This window comes from Ambystoma mexicanum, chromosome 1p, assembly GCF_040938575.1.
Source record: "Ambystoma mexicanum isolate Mex_15411 chromosome 1p, UKY_AmexF1_1, whole genome shotgun sequence".
NCBI lineage: Eukaryota > Metazoa > Chordata > Amphibia > Caudata > Ambystomatidae > Ambystoma > Ambystoma mexicanum.
Window position 1 is genome coordinate 652,572,647 of NC_090921.1, and position 19,563 is coordinate 652,592,209.

Genomic DNA, 19,563 nt, shown 5'->3' on the forward strand with positions numbered 1-19,563 from the left:
TGGAGGAATTACCAGCGAAATACCAGAAAACTGCACTTACCGTCCCTCCTGCCCAATTTCCTGGTATTACCAGGGATATTATTACAGCGCGGCGGAGTGGCGGTAAGTTCCCCCTAGTAAGGGTGCCGGTGATTCAAGCGTTTGTTTGCCGGTAGAGACCTGAATTCCCGGCAGATGAGGCCTGCTGGGAGATCCGTGGCCCCCATCGGCAAACTTGAAGTGAATCGGTCTGGAAAAGATGCCGGAGCCTGGAATTACCGGCATTTTTCCCAGCTTTTTTTCCGGACCGGCACACTCATAATCGGGCCCTATTTATGGCACAATTTAAGGGCTCCCAATTGATAGTCAGTTGCAACACTTGGCCTTAAATGGGATTATGGTGCAAAGCAGCTGGACATGCTCCAGGAACTAGCAGCTGGCAAAGGTAACCACTCACCACACCCGAAGCATTACCATGCTGGCAAGTACCATGTGCATGATGTCCTTCAGTCCTATCATGTCTGCTGGCACTGGCAGTGTCAGTAGCCCCCACCCGCCCCCCATCTGAAAAGTGAGCCTACCTACCCCTGAGGTGTTTGTCTAGTTGCTCCGCCCCATGACTCTGGTCGATGCTCGATAGTTGTTTACGTGGGGTGCTCTAGTGTGGGTGATGCCCGCAATGCTGGGTGCAATCCTTGATGGGGAGTGCGCTTTGTGATTGTGGGTGCTCTGCTTGTTGCCGGGTGCTCTGTGTAATGCTGAGCGCTATCTATAAGGTTGTGTGCTGAGTTTGCTGTTGTCTGGTGTGTGCTTGTTTAGCATGCGTTTATTGCGCGGGCTCGGTGTAATGCGGGATGTCCAGTTCTCCGTGTCGTGCAGGATGCACTTGTATGTGCCGGTCGCTCCGCGTATTGCAGGGTGTGTGCTGTCTGCGGAGGGGCAGGTACTCTGCTACTTGTGGGTGCTGTGTATGATGTCGGTGCGGCTTGTTTTACTGTTTGCTATTCTGTGTGGCCCCCGGTGTTCTCTTTTTTGGCTCTGCTTAATGTACAGTAACGGGTCTTCTGTTGGATGCGGTGTGCCTTGTGTAATGCTAGCTGCTGTTTTTGATTTTCGGCGATCTGAAGCTGGCTGCTCTACTCATGTATTGCTTTGTTCTTTTTAATGTGGGTTTTCTATTTACTGCGAAGTTGGCACTGTAACCCTGGGTGCTCGGAATGACGCAGGGCCGAGCTCCACTGCTGAGTGCTGTGTTTAGTGCTGCCTTCATGCAATAGCCTCCGGCACTGTATACCCTGCTCACGGGGAAGAAGCAGGGTGGGTGCGTGGGTGGGGGGCTCTTATATCTTAAACCTGGAATCCGAGCACAGCAGGCTGCGCTCTTGTGTGGGGCTCAGACACTCCCTCCCCAGGCTCCGGCTGATGGCTCAGAGCCTTGGCTGAGGGCCCGGAGCGCGTGCAGCTCGCGGAGTGTGTGCACAGGCTGTGAAAGGCTTGCGCGGGCGGGCACGCTGCCTTTTCGCCGTCTGAGTTGGTAGGACAGGCTGACTGCGCGCAGGACACAGCCCTGACATTGGTGGGCGTGTTCCCTCGCCTGACCCGGTGTGCGTTCAGTGGGGAGGTGCGTCTTTGAACACCCCTTGGCCTCCGGAGCCGGCGCAGAAAGCCTCCCTGGCTCCTGGGTGGACGGGGTCCAGTCCCAGACTCGCGCGGGACAGTTGCGAGCCCCAGGATTGCGCGGCTGCTCCGGGGCCGCCTGGCTGCTGCGGGATTGCCTGACTGCTCCGAGGATTTGCCGACGGTTTATGGGATTGTCCTAATTAATGCACCAGGATTGTCTGGCAATGTGCATGCCTCCGAAGTGTTTCCCTCCTCCGGTGTTTGCCTCGCTGGATCCCGGGTCTGACACATAAAGCCAACTATCGGAGGTGGAGCTGAGGCAGAGTGCGAGGTGCTGCGACCGTGGGGAGAAGAGAGCGCCGAGAATGTGAGGTAGGAGCTAGAGTTCAACTAGGAGCAGATTGGGACACCATCGCTGCTTTACAGACCGGCATTTCCCCGTATTATGACCAGCGTCCTGTCCAATCCGTGTAAACGTTGCCTGCTAGCAATAATATTCTAGGCCGGCACCGCGCCCTGTGTATGTGAACAACATGTGTTAACATTATGTCACAGGCCAGTACTGCACCCCATGTGTGTTAACAGCATGTGTTAATAGTGTCTGGGCTGTGTGTTAACATTAATACCACATGCCAGTACTGCACCCTGTGTATGTTAAATAGTGAATAGACTTTGAGTTTACATTAATATATGTTCTGTGACTGTACCCTGTGTATGTGACCAACATGTGGGTTTGTGATAACATTAATTTTATAGGCCAGTACTGGACCCTGTGTATGTTAACAACATGTGTTAATAGTGCATGGGTTGTGTATTAACATTAAAAGCACAGCCCAGTACTGCACCCCATGTGTGTTACTAGCATGTGTTAATAGTGCTTGGGTTGTGTGTTAACATTTATATCACAGGTCTGTACTGCACCCTGTGTATGTTAATTAGTGAATAGACTTTGGGTTAACATTAACATCTATTCTAGCACTGTGCACTGTGCATGTTAAGAACATGTGTTTTGTGTTAAAATCAATATCACAGGCCAGTACTGCACCCTGTATACGTTGAAACATGTGTTGTTAGTTAATAGTCTTGTTTAGTTAACGTTAATAACGCTGGCCAGTAAAATGAATACAGGAATGGCAATGCATGTTAATGTTATGTGCTATTTGTATAGTGCCTAACTGGCATTTCCAAGGCTTCAATGCACTTCAGGCACATGCTAGTGCGTTAAGTTACCATTAATAAGGCACATACACTCATATGAATAGCCCTGATCAGTGTTTTGCATGTATGTTAATGTTGACAACAGGGACTAGTGTCATGTCCGTGTTGGGTGTCGGCAGCAGGGGCACTGACTTCTATGTTTCCCAGCACCCCCACTTCAAAAAAGTCCCATTGATACTAGTATAGGGCCTCTTATGCAGGTGGCGTTTCCCGGTTTGCAGAGTGCCTTTCCTGGTTGGGGCCTGGGCACCCTCGGCGCCCCCATGGCAGCGTCTGTTCTGATGGAGAAGGGAGTCAGGGGTTCGTTTCTGCTCGTTCCAGACCCGGGATATGTTTGGCTCATTGAAAAGGTATAAGTTAAGGGAAGGAGGCATAGACCAGGAGGGGGGCTTGATGCACAGGGCTGCATGTTGTTCACCTGGAATGCTGTGTAGCTAGGTGTGCTCGTTTAAAACCGCGAATTACACGCGTGCAGGTTAAGTTGCCGAGACAGATGCGACACGTGGGCGGCCGGTCTCTGTCGAGACAGTCAGTGAGTGCAGTGAGGCGTTCTACCATGTTTCCCAAACTGCCTGCTGACTGACATAGGTGCTACACATGTGGCGCGGGGGTAACCCCGCGTGTAAAGTTCATAAAATAGGAGTCGGAGAGTACAAGTCACCCATGTTCAGTCAGGAGGTGCACGTGTGCAGCCCCCCCCCCCCCAGTTTAAGTTTTAAGTTGCTCAGACTAGTAGTACACATGTGCAGGTCACCATGTCTGTAAAGTTTTGAAGCATGACATGCGCGTTGGCAGGCCAGCCCTCTTTGTAAAGTAGCTGTGGCAGCAGCAACACGTATGACCATACGCCCTGTGTATAAACTTACTTACACATCTGCAGGTCACCCCTGATTCTAGTGCTGCATGCGTATGTGCGGTTCTATCAGTTTGCAAACTTGCTGAGACATGTATGAGACCTGGGGAGGTCACCCGGTTTGTAAAATTGCTGAGATGCGTCGTACACTGGTGCACGCGCATCTATGTGTAAAGTTGCACTGGTGCACGCGCATCTATGTGTAAAGTTACTGAACAGAGTTTGCACTTGTGCGAGTCACTCCTGCTTGTAGTGTTGGTGAGTCCCTCGTGAGTACACATGTGCAGCTCACCCGTGAGTGTCTCTGGAGTACACATGTGCAGCTCACCCCTGAGTCCCTCGGGAGTACACATGTGCAGCTCACCCCTGAGTCCCGCTGGAGTACACATGTGCAGCTCACCCCTGAGTCCCTCTGGAGTACACATGTGCAGCTCACCCCCGAGTCCCTCGGGAGTGCACATGTGCAGCTCACCCCTGAGTCCCTCGGGAGTACACATGTGCAGCTCACCCGTGAGTCCCTCCGGAGTGCACATGTGCAGCTCACCCCTGAGTCCCTCGGGAGTACACATGTGCAGCTCACCCCTGAGTCCCTACGGAGTGCACATGTGCAGCTCACCCCTGAGTCCCTCGGGAGTACACATGTGCAGCTCACCCCTGAGTCCCTCGGGAGTGCACATGTGCAGCTCACCCCTGAGTTCCTCGGGAGTACACATGTGCAGCTCAACCCTGAGTCCCTCGGGAGTACACATGTGCAGCTCACCCCTGAGTTCCTCGGGAGTACACATGTGCAGCTCACCCCTGAGTTGCAGCTCACCCCTGAGTCCCTCGGGAGTACATATGTGCAGCTCACCCCTGAGTCCCTCTGGAGTACACATGTGCAGCTCACCCCTGAGTCCTTACGGAGTACACATGTGCAGCTCACCCCTGAGTTCCTCGGGAGTACACATGTGCAGCTCAACCCTGAGTCCCTCGGGAGTACACATGTGCAGCTCACCCCTGAGTCCCTCGGGAGTACACATATGCAGCCCACCCCTGAGTCCCTCGGGAGTACACATGTGCAGCTCACCCCTGAGTCCCTCGGGAGTACACATATGCAGCTTACTCCTGTTTGCAAAGTTGCTGAGACAAGGAGTACACTTGAGTGGGCCTCACCTGTTTGTAAAGTTCCAAAGACCCGAAGTGCACGTGTACAGGTCACGCCTCTATTTAAAGTTTCTGCGACAGAGCACACAAGTGTGCAGGTAGGGACCCACAATATCCATGAACAGCTTCCCTGCACTTGCAAAGTTCCTGAGACAAGTAGTAGGGCGTATGCAGGTCTACTGTGTTTCAAAAGTTGCTGAATCAGGGAGTACACGTGTTAATATGACCCCCGTTTGTGAAGTTGGTGGGACCAGGGATATGTATGTGCAGTTTACGCCGGTTTATACAATTCCAGAAACAAAGAGGTCATACGTGCACGTCTGCCATGTTTGTAAAGTCGCTGACATGGGGAGTACATGTTTGCAGGTTATCTCTATTTCTCAAGTTGCTGAGATGGGAAGTACACATGCATAGGCAGGGACCGCACTTGAAGGGAGCTGGGAGCTGTTTAGCTCCTGGTTGTAGCCTAGAGCCTGGTTAGCTTGACACCAACCACTGCCAGGAGCTACCTTTGCCTCCCCGGGCCTACGGATGCCGAACAAACACTCCTCTGGGAATTCAACTGGGCAATCTAAAAATAAACATTAGGGCAGATCTACGCACCATTTAAAGTATAAGGGGTCATAAATAATGGGCAAAATAACATGTTTGCATTCATGTGGAAGTCACATCTGCGGAATGCTATGCACTAGCTCCTCGTCCCCAGTGGGAGCTTCTGGTCCCTGATTAATGCTGGATACCCAGGAACTGCTTTTAGCTCCGGCTTATCCCACCCAGGTCACCCATGTCTGTACTTGCGCAGTTCACCCCTGTTTGTTAAGTTGCTGAGACAGAGAGAACACGTGCGCAGCTCACACACCCCCTGGCCCCCGTTTTGTAAAGCTTCTGAGACAGGCAGGGGGGTAACCCTTGGTATGTGTGCGTCTGATGCATTCTTCGGCCGTTTTATTGGGAGCGTCGCATTGCCCGTGTGAACTGTTTCTACCGATGCAGATCATGCCGCATCCGCGGCACACAGAGTGCAGCAATTAAACAGAGGGGTCTTTGGCACTCCTGGCATTGCCCCTGCGACCCCGGGGGTCAGAGGTCAAACTGGCCGCACGAGAAAGAAAACGGGGCATATGCGAGACATGTTTACTTTCTGACGTCCCAACGTGTCCCTCCACTCCACTACCAGCAGCACGCAGAATGACGTGGAGATGGCATAAGGGGCGCAAGGCCCTGAATACGATGGCATCGATTGGCACGAAATGGCATTACTGGGGCATTTGTTTCTGCACGTGGTCTATTACAGCAGCAACTGGGTAATAGAGGCTGTACCCTGTCATTGTATGTTGATATATACCGTGCCCCTCTACCACCTAGGGGAGGTCTCTTGTGATGACTGTACCGCGCGTACCAGGCATTAACTGGCATACGATTGCCTTAAAGGGGCTTTTGAGGCTGCACTTGGCAAATGGTGGCATTGTCCGAGTCTGCAATGCTTTGCCATAATACAGATGGTGATAATGCCTGGCATTTGAGGCATTAACTCATATAAGAAGGTATTTATTACATTTAAAGCTGCACTTGGCATATGCTGGCAGCACCTGCAAAAGGGAGGCGGTGCCATACATTCGATGACTACACCAGACAAATTAGACATTTGGGGACCAATTAAGGGAATTTTTTGCACGGTTTGAAAGTGACTTTGCACTGCCGACACACACCCTGATTCATGCAATTGTGCAAAGTGTATTTTTGCCCTGCAAAGTCATTTTGTACTGCAACAATGACTGTGCACTGACTTTGTACGAACTTTGCACAGCAAAAATACACTTTGCACAGTTCCATGAATCAGGGTGTGTGTCGGCAGTGCAAAGTCACTTTTCAGCAGTGCAAATTCACTTTGAACCGGGCATATATTCCATTAATCGGCCCTCAGTGACGTAAGCCAGCGTTACTAGGACCTCGGAGGCTGCATTTGGAAGGATTATGGCAGCACCTGGACAGGTGAGGCAGTATTCTACATTTGATGACAACTCCAGGCATATGAGCCATTACATGTTATCAAATGCCCACTCCCAGGCCTTTAGGTCACATTTGAAACATGATTGCAGCACTTTTGACATTTGAGGCTGCGCCAGGCATATGGGTCATTAAGATGGCAACTTGGGTTTTCACTTGGCACATGGTGGCAGCAGGTGTGCATTTTTGGCTGCAGCTTTCCACCAGTGACAACACAATCCACACGGGGAGGGGGTGGAGTTCTGGCATCAAATGGCAATACTGGCTGTTTGGGGATGCACTTGGCACTTGGCATGTGATGACGGTAGGTAGGTATGTCAGCTTTAACTTACATGTAATGAGTACAGCTGGTGTGCCGGATTTAAAATGGCAGAGGGAGCAGTAAAATAGCCGTGTTAGTAACTGTTTCTCATTGTGTACATGTTGTGCTTCTGGTGGGTTTTCACATTAGTTAGGCCACTCCCTACAATGTCATCAAAGCCATGTGGTGTATGACCCCACTTCCACTACCCCGGATATATTTTGTTGATAGGATGTCCCTGTAAACAGCACTGTACACAGGTAGCAAACGAAGAATAAGAATAATTCGTTTTTTATAAGCATATGTACATGCATTACAATTATTACCCAATCGAAATTGATAGTCATTGATCCGACCTCGGAAGGATGAAAGGCGGAGTTGGCCGTGCCGACATTCGAACCGGCGACCTGCAGATCACACACAGATCACAGCAACGAGTGTTTAACCCGCCGAAGCACCTTCCATCAGAAGGAGTGGGCGATAAACGAGTAACTGGATTAAAAAAGCTTCAGCATGAAGAGAATAACAAACACATTTCGAAAGCAAAGACAAAACTGAAGACCGAGGATAGAATGCTGCACTGCAGCAGGTTTGGAAATAGAGGGGAAAGGCGTTGTGGTCCAATAGCTCATTGGGAGATGTCAACCGCCCCATGTCATCGGGACCACCTTTATTTAATCCTGATTTTGCAACAACAGTGATTTGCAGAGTGGGCCTTGTTGTGTTGTTCTGAACATGAGCATTCAGGGACTACACTCGGGTCAGCCGAGATCACGAGCAATTAATTAATCAACTGGGAATTCCCGTAATGACTAAGTCCACAAAATGAATGCACATCTCAGGCACCACCTGACCTACAGTGACCCCCCCCCCCCCAGGCTGCTTTTGTTTCTGTGAAGCTTCCAGCAGCCCTGACTCACTCGCTGGTTTAAGGCGCGATGGGGCGTTGCCCGGTCCTGCAGCCAAGAAATTCGCGGGCGCCTCAGGAAGTGCGGCTCGAAGGCGATAAGGGCAGTGGAAAGGCCCCGCAATCCGCATTCTGGGAGTGATGGCGGCAGCCCGCCTCCCTGGTGTCCCAGGGCGGGCTTGCGCTCACCTCTGTCTGTGATTTGCAGATGGCGTGGCCACGCCTCACCTCTGAAGGTGATGTTCCCGCCATGTGCATTTCTGCAGAGGAGTCAATCCTGTGTTTGACGTAGAATCGGAGCAAAGGGCGGTTATGTTGACAAAAGCCTGAGACTGTCGGGTTTTAGCCAACAACTTTAATGCTATTGTTCAACACCAGCCCCAACAAGTATTCATTCTTCATAATTTGCAGTGGTCATTTAAAGACCCTCAGATATTTAACAGTTTAGCCTTCCCGCTGTGTTAACGTGATATGATAGGCTATCGTCTTGCGTGCAAGGCGAGCACGTTGCCACTGAGCTATCCTCCCGAGACTGCCTCGACCTCAGCAGAGTGGCGAGGCCGTTTGCTTTCTCCCAGTGCTGGGGCAGCCGTGTGCACTGGAGTGGCGTGCAGGCCTCAGAGGGTCGATACAACCTTGGCATTCCTTTCGAGATGCGAGATGTTAGGAAGGAACTGGTGTGAGGGAGGCCCCAAACTGTGCAGTTACACGCGGCCATTGCTGTGGTTATGTCTGCGCGTGTGGACTGACGGGTCCTTTCATTCCAGAATCATTCAGGCCTCAACACACGCATCAAGAAAGTAACATCCTTTCCCAGCCAACTGGGAATCCACTCTCTTCCTTGACAGTACTAGTCCCACCCACATTTCTACTGGTCTAAATCTCTACACATCAACGTTGGCATTCAGTCAGATGAGGACAGGCCCTTACTGGTCTCTTGGAATACCCGGAAGCTTCTGGCGATGTCGCAGGACAGCAAAGTGGCTGTGATGAGGATGTCGGACAGGGTCCAGCGATGAACCCACCCTTTCCATGTCCTTTTCTTAATGACCTTGGGTTATCATTAGGGAGAGTGCCATTGGGGAGTTATGGTGCGATGGGGTGCTGCCCGGTCCCGCAGTCAAGACCTTCTACCATCGACTCTTTATCAGCAGACTGCTCAAGCTGTCGCTGCTTGGAGAAAAGTTGTGTGCTTACTGTTTTTTTCTGTGACTTGACTCAGATTTCTGCAGCACTCCATGTCCTGGTTTTGAAGGACAGACCCAATTTAAGGGTCCCATTCCTGTTCCTAAGCAGGACCCTATCGCCTACTTGAAGGTTCAAGGGTTGAGATTGTCCTGGTTTGTACTCACCGACCTTGGCAGATGCCTGCTTGTCTTGCACTTGCGTTTTCTCTGTTGCAGGGACACTCCTGGATGGATGACTGGGCAAGGATCCTCTGATCAGCTGCCCACAAGAGGAGCTGTGGGTGGCACACCCATCGTGGAATGAGGCATGGTGCGACATTCTTTGAAGAACTGATACAGTGCCCTTTCCATTTTCTTGTCTGGACCCAGAGTGACGAAGAGCGTTTTTGTTTCACGTTTGCGTGAACCATTCCTCATTGCCATCTGCCCTGGGCCATACTGGCATGACCCGCCTCTGTTTGATGCCCAGCAAGATCATGAAGTCATGAAAGCTTTACCCCTGGAACGGTTGTCCATTTTCAGTGTGTACCAACTCTGAAAGTCCATGAGTGGCAAGCATTCCCTCCAGGGCCTAGATCACTGTGCGCCTCGCCCAGGAGGGGATCAGCCGCCGCAGACTGAACCAACTTCACTTCTAAGTACCTAGACCACTCATCCAGCACTAGCAGGAAGCGTTTATCTGTTTGGCTCTTTCCAAAATCCATGCTGACACATGTCCACGGTGTGGAGCCCCTAAGGGTTGCTTTTGTTGCTGGCAGTTGGTTAGGGACATTAAGTTTTGAATGATGTAGTCCTTCAAATTCGGGAACCATAACCTTTCCCGAATTGCTGCTTTTGTCTTGGCTAGGTCTGCAGACGCAGAGTTTGCTAGTTGGATAACCCTACCCACCAGCTTGGATGCTGTTAGAGTTATCGAATCTTTCCGCAGGAGCCCTCAGGAGAGCATGTAAGCTCCTGAGGGTCCATGGTCATCGTTGCTTCTTCCACCCTGTGCTCTTGCGACATCAGTCGATCCTTCCACTGACATGACGGAACGGCCCTTTCTACCAACGGGAAGAAGTTATCTCTGTTAGCCTTTGTCAGTGTACAGCGAGTGTCATGTAGACTGGGCGTGCTGCCTTGGTGGCCATCTGAACATGTTCTTCGCTCATGGATTCCTTCACCCCTTCCGTCACAAGCATTTGTCCTCGGTGGCACCACAGATAGTACGCTGGATTGTCGGCATCCGGACAATGAACCTATGTGGCATCGTATCGTTGCAGCTATCACTGCCACTACTCCCTTCGGGCAGGTGGGCCAAGGGTAGACCAGGACAGTATGGGGTGGCAGGGGTTTGAGATCTGTCACTACCATGACCAAGGCATGACAATGCCTGCATCCCCACAGGACTGCCAGAGGTTCATGCCCTATTTGGGAGTACCTCTGCTCCGTAGCTGTTGATGCTTGTAGCGCCTTTCAAAGACCCAAGTAAACATATACATAAATAAGTAGATATGCTTGCATGACTAAGGGGAGGATGGAGGAACGTGGCTCTAAAAAAAAGTTTAGTTGGGAAGGGTATTCTTTTGCAGTGTCTGTCATTTTGTAACATGTTTGTTCTCATTGTTTGCCATCATCCCTAGATTTTTCCTCTACACAAATATTTAGTTTACGCTGATGACTTCAGACGGAGCACCTCCAATACCATTTTAGAATGTAGCATTAAGCTCCATGTTGTGGGACCAGTGTTGCAGGGTCAGAAGGAAAAAAATAAGCTGAATTCCCCTTCAAAACAAGCCCATTAACAGGCTGACTCCCAACCAAATAAGCTGAAAAAACAAGCGCACCTCTAAAATACTGTGGACAGGTCTCAAAAGTAAGAGCAATAACGCAAATATACATAGAGAGAACACAAACATAATATGTTAGAAAAAAAGCATTGATTAAAATTACATTTTATTTTACTCACAATTTCTGTATATTTTCATTTCTTGTATGCATGTGACCTATAAAGGCACATCATTAGTCTATCACTTATTTTAAGCCAACACTATTTCATTAGAGTACAGATGGGGAGAAATGGCATAAGAGGGGATGCACAGCTTGCAGGTGTTGTTTGTTTAGTAGGCCACCCATTGGCCTCCCATTGTCATGCTAATCCCTATGGCCAGCCCCACCCAGTTCACGCCCCTCCCTGCACAAAATCCATTCTCAATAAACAATATGCTGTACATCCCTAACATCTAGCAGATATCCGTGGTGACCAATAAACAATACGGTATACGTCCATAACATCTGGCAGGCACACATCAGTGCTGCCTGATAAACAATACATACTGTGCAATACATCCATAATTTTGTGATGCTGGAAATGCATCGGAGAGACAGGGCCCCCGTATCCTTGTCCTTTACTGCTTTTTATCATGTGTTCTGTCGTGTTCTCAGCGCAGGAGTTCATGTGGAACTCCTGGCGGTGCAGCTCTCTCTTTTGGTTTTGGTGAACAGACACATGGGATACCCTTATGACACCCACCCATGGGTGGGGTACAACCCTGTGCCCGTAGTGTATGTTTTTGGGCACCTGTGTGTGGCCCATAGAGCAGGGTACGGGCTGGTGGCAGTTGAATTTACTGGTGCTCTGAGCATCCTCCATTTTGGGATGCCCATGCCCTGTCATTGGAATCAGTAGATTCCTGATGGAGAAAAGATGGCCCCCGTGGCCTCTTGCCTTCCATTCCCTGTCACCTTGTTTTCCCAAAGTCCTGGGAAGCCCTGACTCTGTCCCTTCCCCCTGACTGGCTGTTGGGTGGAAGTTTCATATATGGTGTTGTTGTGAAGTCCAGGCCAGCCTTCCTGTGACTGTATGTTGTGGGTACACCCTGTGGGTGGGACCTAGGTGAATGGAGTGTGTGACCAATATGCAGTTCTTGTTGTGGATGTCTGGTTTCTGCTGTTTGACGCAATGACTGAGACAGCCCTGCCCGAAACTGGTATGAATGCAGTGTGGAGTGTTGAATGGGTGGGTACTTGTCCCAATAGACATAACCTGTTGTGTGTCTGGAGAGAAGTGAATGGCCTGAATGCACTATGCACCTGATTGGCTGCCTGCCTGCATGATTGTCCTTCTGACTGATTGGTTGACTGAGTGTGACCCAGCAGAATGTGTGGGAGATCAACTAGTATATCTGGGGGCCTCTCACTGCTAGAATTCATGTTCAGAAGCTGAAGTCCAAACTACGAAGAGTAACTGGAGTGAAACTGATGCTTAACCTTGAAGCCCTGCTGTAAGAGAAGACGTGCTGCTGCTTAACTTCGTCGATCTGAAAGCTGCTGTGTCTCCAAGGACTGACCCAGAGAGGACCTGGTAAGGCGCTGTCTTCCCGAGCTATGAGGGACCATCGTGCACCAGCTCATCTTTGCCAAAGCTCCCTGGTAGACAGACCTACGACAGGCTGCCGACCGGAGACGGGGACTGCCGTGGAATCCCAAAGAGAAACGCCCGGACTGTTGTCCCCCACCGTTGATGACCGCCATCGCTGACCAGAGCCACTGTGCTCCCGTTGCCTAAGAACTTTCGATTCACATATGTGCTCGTCCGCACTGCTGCCTGCCTTATCCCACCGGAGAAGGCCAGGCCGTCGACGTGCCGCGGAACATCCGCCGGTGGGTTTTCCGCCACCTAAAGACCACAGAGATGCTGACGACTCGGTGCCCTTGCTGAGCCACAGTTCTTCAAACTCTTTGCGGTCCTGAACTATCGTCACTGAGGGGCCCCACACGCCTCTTCCTTGCAGGACGTCAACGCTCCGTCGTCGCCGAGCACCGCTAGGAGCGAATCTGCCACCTCATCATCGTCGTTCAACCCTTTTCCTCGTGAGATCTCGACGATCCATGGCTCCTGCCTTAAAGGGAGTCGCTCAAGAAGGATCCATCGACGACCCGATGATGAACTCTGCTATTCCAGGTACATTGGGCTTGTAGAACTATTTTAGAAGGAAATAAGACTCATAGAACAATATATGGACTGGGCTTGTGATATATCTTTACTTTACAGGTTGCCCAGGTGGGGGGATCTCCACACAGAACTGTGTCTAGTGGTAGGGGCCATTATTCTGCCAATTGTTCTAACCAACTGCTTTCCTCCTATGTCTATTGTTGGTTGCCTTTATTAAGTGATCTGTGTGACATTTGACCAGGGTATAGTTGATGCACTTTAATGAGATCTGATAATAATTGTGGTACCACTTTAGAACTGTATATATTTGCCATTGTGGATTATCTAAGCACAAAGTGAGTTATTGTGATAGTGTACATAACCTTGAATATTAATTATATAAAGATTGTGTTTGAACTAATACAGTGTGTGGACATTCCTTTGTGGGGGCTTGGGGACTACGCCGTACTTAGGAACCAGCCTGCATCACCTCCTGAGAAGCTAGGCCTTGATTGCTCGACCACGTACCAATAATAGAGAATCTTGGCTGGGGTCCTCTGTGCCTCCCCTTTTGGCCTCCCATTGTCATCCTAATCCCTATGACCAGTCCCACCCAGTTCACGCCCCTTCCTGTGCAAAACCCATTCTCAATAAACAATATGCTGTACATCCCTAACATCTAGCAGATATCCGTGGAGACCAATAAACAATACGGTATACGTCCATAACATCTGGCAGGCACACATCAGTGCTGCCTGATAAACAATACATACTGTGCAATACATCCATAACTTCTTTGCCACATTCATGGTGCCTCTGTAGCCAATAGCCAGTAATTACCCCTCATGGCCTATAAGAACCCCTCCATAACCATTTTAACACTGAACTACATGGATCACACCTTGTTATTCCTCTTGTACACCATTCATTTGCCACACACTACACTTGCTTGAATCCACAACTCCTCGGAAGAAAAGTCAAAATAACAGCCTAGTCCTTCCTCCACGTTACAAAACATGACCTAAAAGTCCATCTGGCAAAGTTGCTGCAACATTATATATGAAAAGCCTGCCAAATGTTATGTCTCGGCGGCTTGCTTGTGGTTCCACAACAAGGCAACACAATCTTATATATCACACTACATTTTGCAGTAAATATGTCACTAAGCACACACTGACCCACGCATCCTCTTCTGAATGGTGGAGACTGCCACATCGAAACCGACCTCGTACCGACTGTACTATGCCAGGCAGCATTCTGCGCTACTCCAACAGCATGTTCCAGAACCTTCTGCATGCAGTGTGACTTTACGTAGACTTCGCACTGCTGTCATGGAATGCCTCACAGATTCGGTCCATTGCCCAACAGATGCATGCTTGATAGTTGCCAACGCTGCTGGGACGGTATGCCTGCCCGACTGTCTTCTGCATGTGGCTGGCATTGTACGTATTATCGCCTCATGTGTAATGATTTTGGATGCCCTTCCCAGAATCAGTTAATTCTCGTAGCTTCCAAATGGAACGCATATGAAGTCAAAGGTAGATTCAGTAAAAATGTGAGGGGCATGTCCCCTTTCACACAAGTGAGTCTAGACTAGATATCTGTCATGCGCCAACATGGGAAACTACCATTCTATCTTTCATCCGTCGTCGCTGTCCGCAGCCGCAATTCGCTGCTGCTAAGTTTCGTTAGCAGCAGGGTTCGGCGCTGCAGCACCAGGGAACTGGAGAAGCCAACAATAAGCCATGGGGAAGTTAGCTCCTACTTCCCCGTGGCTAGTTGTGGCGCTTCCTCACTTCACTGCTGCATCTCCGACACGGACACCTGCTGCTAATGAAACTTAGCACCAGGGGCCTCGACGCCGCAGCGGTGATTGGAATGAAAAAGGCTGACGCCCCGGTGGTGAAATCATTCTGCCTGTTGCGGTTTCTGTCCGCTTGAACTGAACAAGCGCAAAAATAAGTGCTTAATAGAGGTAAGAAGTGGACAAAAACTACAACAAGCGACCTGCAAAAATTATAAGTGACTTTGGCCAAAAAGAAGTCCAAAGTTGGTTACATTAAGCGGACCTGGCAACTCTGTCTGGGATAGGCTTGGCCGGTAACTGCCTGCAAGCCCGTTGCGCAGGATTCTAAACGTGTTATTTTTTTTTAAAAAAAGGATGTTTCATTTAAAGGATGGGCCTGTGCTATGGAGGGCCTATCCATCAAAGGAAAGATTAGCACAACCTAAGATGGCCACCATAGCTGTTTGGGGGCCTCTCGAGCGACTGGGAGAAGGAGGAGCAGTGCGGGGCTGGCCAGCAGGTAAGGGATGGTAGAGGGGGGTAGGTGAGTGTGAGGCCGTGTGGGGAAATAGGGAGAGCCAGGAACTCTTCCCGGTGCTCCCAGTAAGCCCCCGCAAGAGTTGATCACAAATTGTGGATCTTGAAATTTGGTCTTGAAGCAGACAGTGAATGACTAAGATATTGACAGTCCACCACTTCGCCTGGAGGTAAGCCCGGAATGCAAGGGTGCAAAGATCAGCTCTCATGGAATGAAAGCTTGTCAGTTGAGTAACTTTGCTGAAAATGTTGGTGGGGACTTGACATCTAAATGAAAGGGACCCCTGCCAAATGAGTGTGATAAAATGGTGTGCCATAAAAGTTGGGGGGGGGACAAACACCCATGTCTCCACCTAAAACTACACCCATGGAGCTTGTGCCGGGAGGTTCAGTCTGACGCTGCAGGACTCTGATTGGCTGGCACAACCCACCCTACCCTTCCCGCGCCTGGTGTTAAGCGTAAATAGTCATTGGCGCAGTTACGATCTGACGGTACATTTATTTAATAATGAAGGGTTGCTATAACACATTCCAGAAATATGTGTTTGGCATATGGAGCTGCAGCTTGCTTCCAATGATCTCTTCTGGCGTTCTGCAGCGTTCGCCTTTATTTAGCCAAACCTCAACTGACAAGGAGGATTAAAAGCCCCATATTCAAGGCATGTGGATTGCAGCTGCCTTTATTACTGAGCAAGTGAAATGTTGCTATTTCATAGAGTTTTGTCCTGTAGATTTGTTGGTACACAGATATCTCCGGTTGAAGCTGGACCATGCCAAAGAGTTCCAGTAATGCACAGGTCGACCTTTCTCAGCAGTTCCTGATTCGAGCTATTGACAGGAAACAGTGTGTCAGTATCCGGGCTGGCAAAAAAGAGCTAACTGAGCACTTCATCCATCATGGCCACATCCCTAACACAGCGGACCATAACGCCCACCTGCACTTTACAAATGTCCAAGGTCGGTTGTCCTTAGTCTATGTATGTGCAACCATGTATTGTCCCCGATGACTGTTCCATTTACTCTCCTCCACTACCCCGTCAGAATGTCACTCGTACTCACCCCATTGTAAGAAGCTCACTCCTTCCCGTCATTTCTGATTTTTTTTATCTTTCGTAGGTTATTTTGTGATCAAAAGAGCATTATTCCTCTGTATATATAGATAAATAAAATACATAAACAAAATATGACAAGGGCTAAATACAGACCTAAACTATTTATTTTTAGCTGGCAAACATATATTAAGATATCTTAGTGGCATAGCCACCCACAGCAGAGAACGGTTGGTAACCAGAAGTATTTAGTATTTAGTATTTATTTATTTATAGTGCGCACCTAACCCGGGAGTAGCAGGGCGCAAAGGCATCAAGAGGATTGCAAGGCTTGTTACATACAGAGGATGACGTCCAGCTGAGGTTACATTGCTGGATCATCAAAAACACAGACACAGGTGAGGAATGAATTTACAAGAAGAATAGTATACAGGATAAGGTTATAGCAAGAGTTGTACTTACAAAGGTCAATAGACCGCCTGGGTGATCAGATTTACAGTCATGGTAGTGTAGCGCATCGGGCATTATATATCATGTTCCCTGAGCCACTGAATGGTCTTATATCTGAATTGGCAATAAGGTCACAGGTTTGAATCCTGGATGGGCAACTTAATTCAGTGATAGTTGCTAACATTTTCCAACTCAGTGGTACGCATTTTATCAAGTCCGGAAGGATGAAAACTGACCTGCCGAAATCTGAACTGGTGTCTTAGAGGGTACGTGCAGATCTCGGTAGATCTGCGCATTCATTCACCAGGGTTTCTTCTCAGAATGCGGTCACATTGAGAATAAGACGCTATATCGACTTTTGTTATTGCGCACAATGCAAATGGAAAAATATATTATTATAGGTCACATTACTTTTCATTGTATTGACCAATGGAAAAGAAAGACTGTTTCAGCCCTACTTTGATGAAATCCTGAGACCTGCGGGTAACACATAGATCTTTCAGGCAAACACATAAACCCACTATGCAGTCTTACTGGGGTGCAACTTGGGATTGGCTGGTTGCACGCATATCTCTGCAGCAATGGCTAAACTGTGTGAGCTATCTAACTGGACTTTGATCGTATCTCACACAAGTTACACATATTAGTAGTAGATACACATAGGGCCCAGCAGTTGGTGCCTTAACTCAATGAGCTATGCTACTAGTATTAAATCCTGAGACTGTCGCCACACAGTTCTCTACAGCAGGCCACCTGATCCAATAAAAAGAAATTGAAAAATTGGTCATTCAAGATTCAATAAATACTTAATTATAATGAAAGGAATCAGTACATTGTATATAAGAGAAAAGTTGGAAAGGATCAATCAACACATGTTCATGGCTTGATCAGGGCGATTAATTACCAAAGTAATGAATGTTCCCATCTCATTTTGTGAATACATCTCTGTTAGTTTTCTGTGGTGTGGGTATTGCTTTTAATAGGTAGAACTCCTTTCCTCAGTACTTAAAATGTGGGCGTCCTAATGCTGATCCTTGCTGGCATATATCAGAAAGATATAAGGCTGAGTTGCCAATGTCAACCCTGTTGTCTGCAAGCCGGGCTTCATAGCCATGTACAGTTTGGAAATAGGTGGCGCGTGCCCCAGGATCCCCATCATTGCTTTTGAACATTCAGAGCGCAAAGCTCACTTTACAGTAGTGTTAAAGTAAAGGATCCTTCTTCGGGAAGAAAACCTTTGAGAACTGCAAATAAAGCCCTAACACCATGCACGAAGAAGCATTGCCAATGCCAACAATTTGGGCTTTTGTGTAGACATTGCAAAGGCACTTGCCAGACACAGCCGTAGTGGTAGAAACTGGCCATTGATGGTAGCAGGTGCAAAATGGTGCGAGTACCTGGGCCTCAAATAGCAGTGCATGGCAAATTCCTAATACTTGTATACAAGACAAAACTGTTGGCTTTGCCAGTGCTTGTTTTTAACAGGACTTGTGAAAGGCACGCCTAGTGCTTATAAATCGAGTGGGTGAAGGCAGACTCTGTCTGACATTTTTATTACACCAGTAGTGAGTTTACAACTCTAAGGGCCTGATGCACAGAAGCATTTCATAAAGGTGCAATCCCATTGGAAAACGCTCTGTGAATCAGGCCCTACGTCTTTCACTATCAGAATACTTCTTAAAAATACTGGCAGGCACTTTGAGTGCAAAGTTTGATGGTAAGGCTTGTTTAAAGCAAGCTCAAAGAGTTCCCATGAGGAGTTTTTTTGGGCATGGAGGGCAAGAACTGAATGGGAATGACCGTAGTGATTCACATGGCCATTGGTAGTCAATGGGTGGGCACATAACCAAACAACACCTACAGGCTGTGTGTCCCTCCTCATACGCCATTCCACCCTATCTGTACGCCAATGCAATAGCTTCAGCTTGTAGGTGTTGCAAACCTAGTAGCACAAACTAAAGATGAGAAGGACAGTGCAGAGATGAATTGCACAGAAAAAGTGGATCTAACTGTTGGAAATGAGTCCAGGAATGGGTGTCATGTGCTGCCTTTCACCTTCCTCTGTGAGATTTGTAACATATTTATTTGGTTTACACATATTTAAGATTTGTATCCACTCCCGTTGATGTCAGCAGGGTCAGGTGTGATCTTACTCCTGGTGAAGAAATGGGGGACAAAGTGGTACTTTGAGCAAATTAAAATGCCCCTTGTCTCTCGCCGAGAGAGTCGGGAGCCAACCAAGTTTCTGTTCTGTATTTTCGCACCGTACCTTACTAGATCCAGTTCCATTGCCGTGGTTGGTCCTGCACTGATCCCTTTTCCCCTTCCCTCTGACACAGAACTGAGCAGAGCCTCTGTGCACACATCACTTAACAGGCCACCTTTAATGCCCCCGCTTTTTTAAATCTTCCCAAAATGTCTCCATCCTCCAATTCCACCAGAGCCCCCATCACCAGGATAACAAAGTGAGCAAAGCCCTGGATCTAGCCAACTCCAACACCAGCACTTGAAGCTCTGCTGCACCTGAAGAACGTTGGCGCAGGCAGCGCAATCTGAAGAAAGCGAGACCCCTGGGTCCTCCTTCTCATCCAGTGGAGTGGTGTCAAAATTGTG

General features: G+C 48.8%; 1 protein-coding gene across 5 annotated transcripts in view; it reads left to right on the plus strand.

The window, feature by feature from the left end:
• The first annotated feature begins 831 nt into the window (after positions 1-831).
• KANK3 (KN motif and ankyrin repeat domains 3) overlaps positions 832-19,563 on the plus strand; it is a 394,677-nt gene continuing 375,945 nt past the window's right edge. For 3 of the 5 annotated variants that reach the window (XR_011303986.1, XM_069649700.1, XM_069649702.1), the window contains exon 1: positions 1,326-1,971. The gene's annotated coding sequence lies outside the window, so the exon portion shown is untranslated. Of the gene's footprint in view, positions 923-1,325; positions 1,972-19,563 lie in introns of those variants that run through there. The other 2 variants (XM_069649701.1, XM_069649704.1) reach the window with 2 other exon arrangements.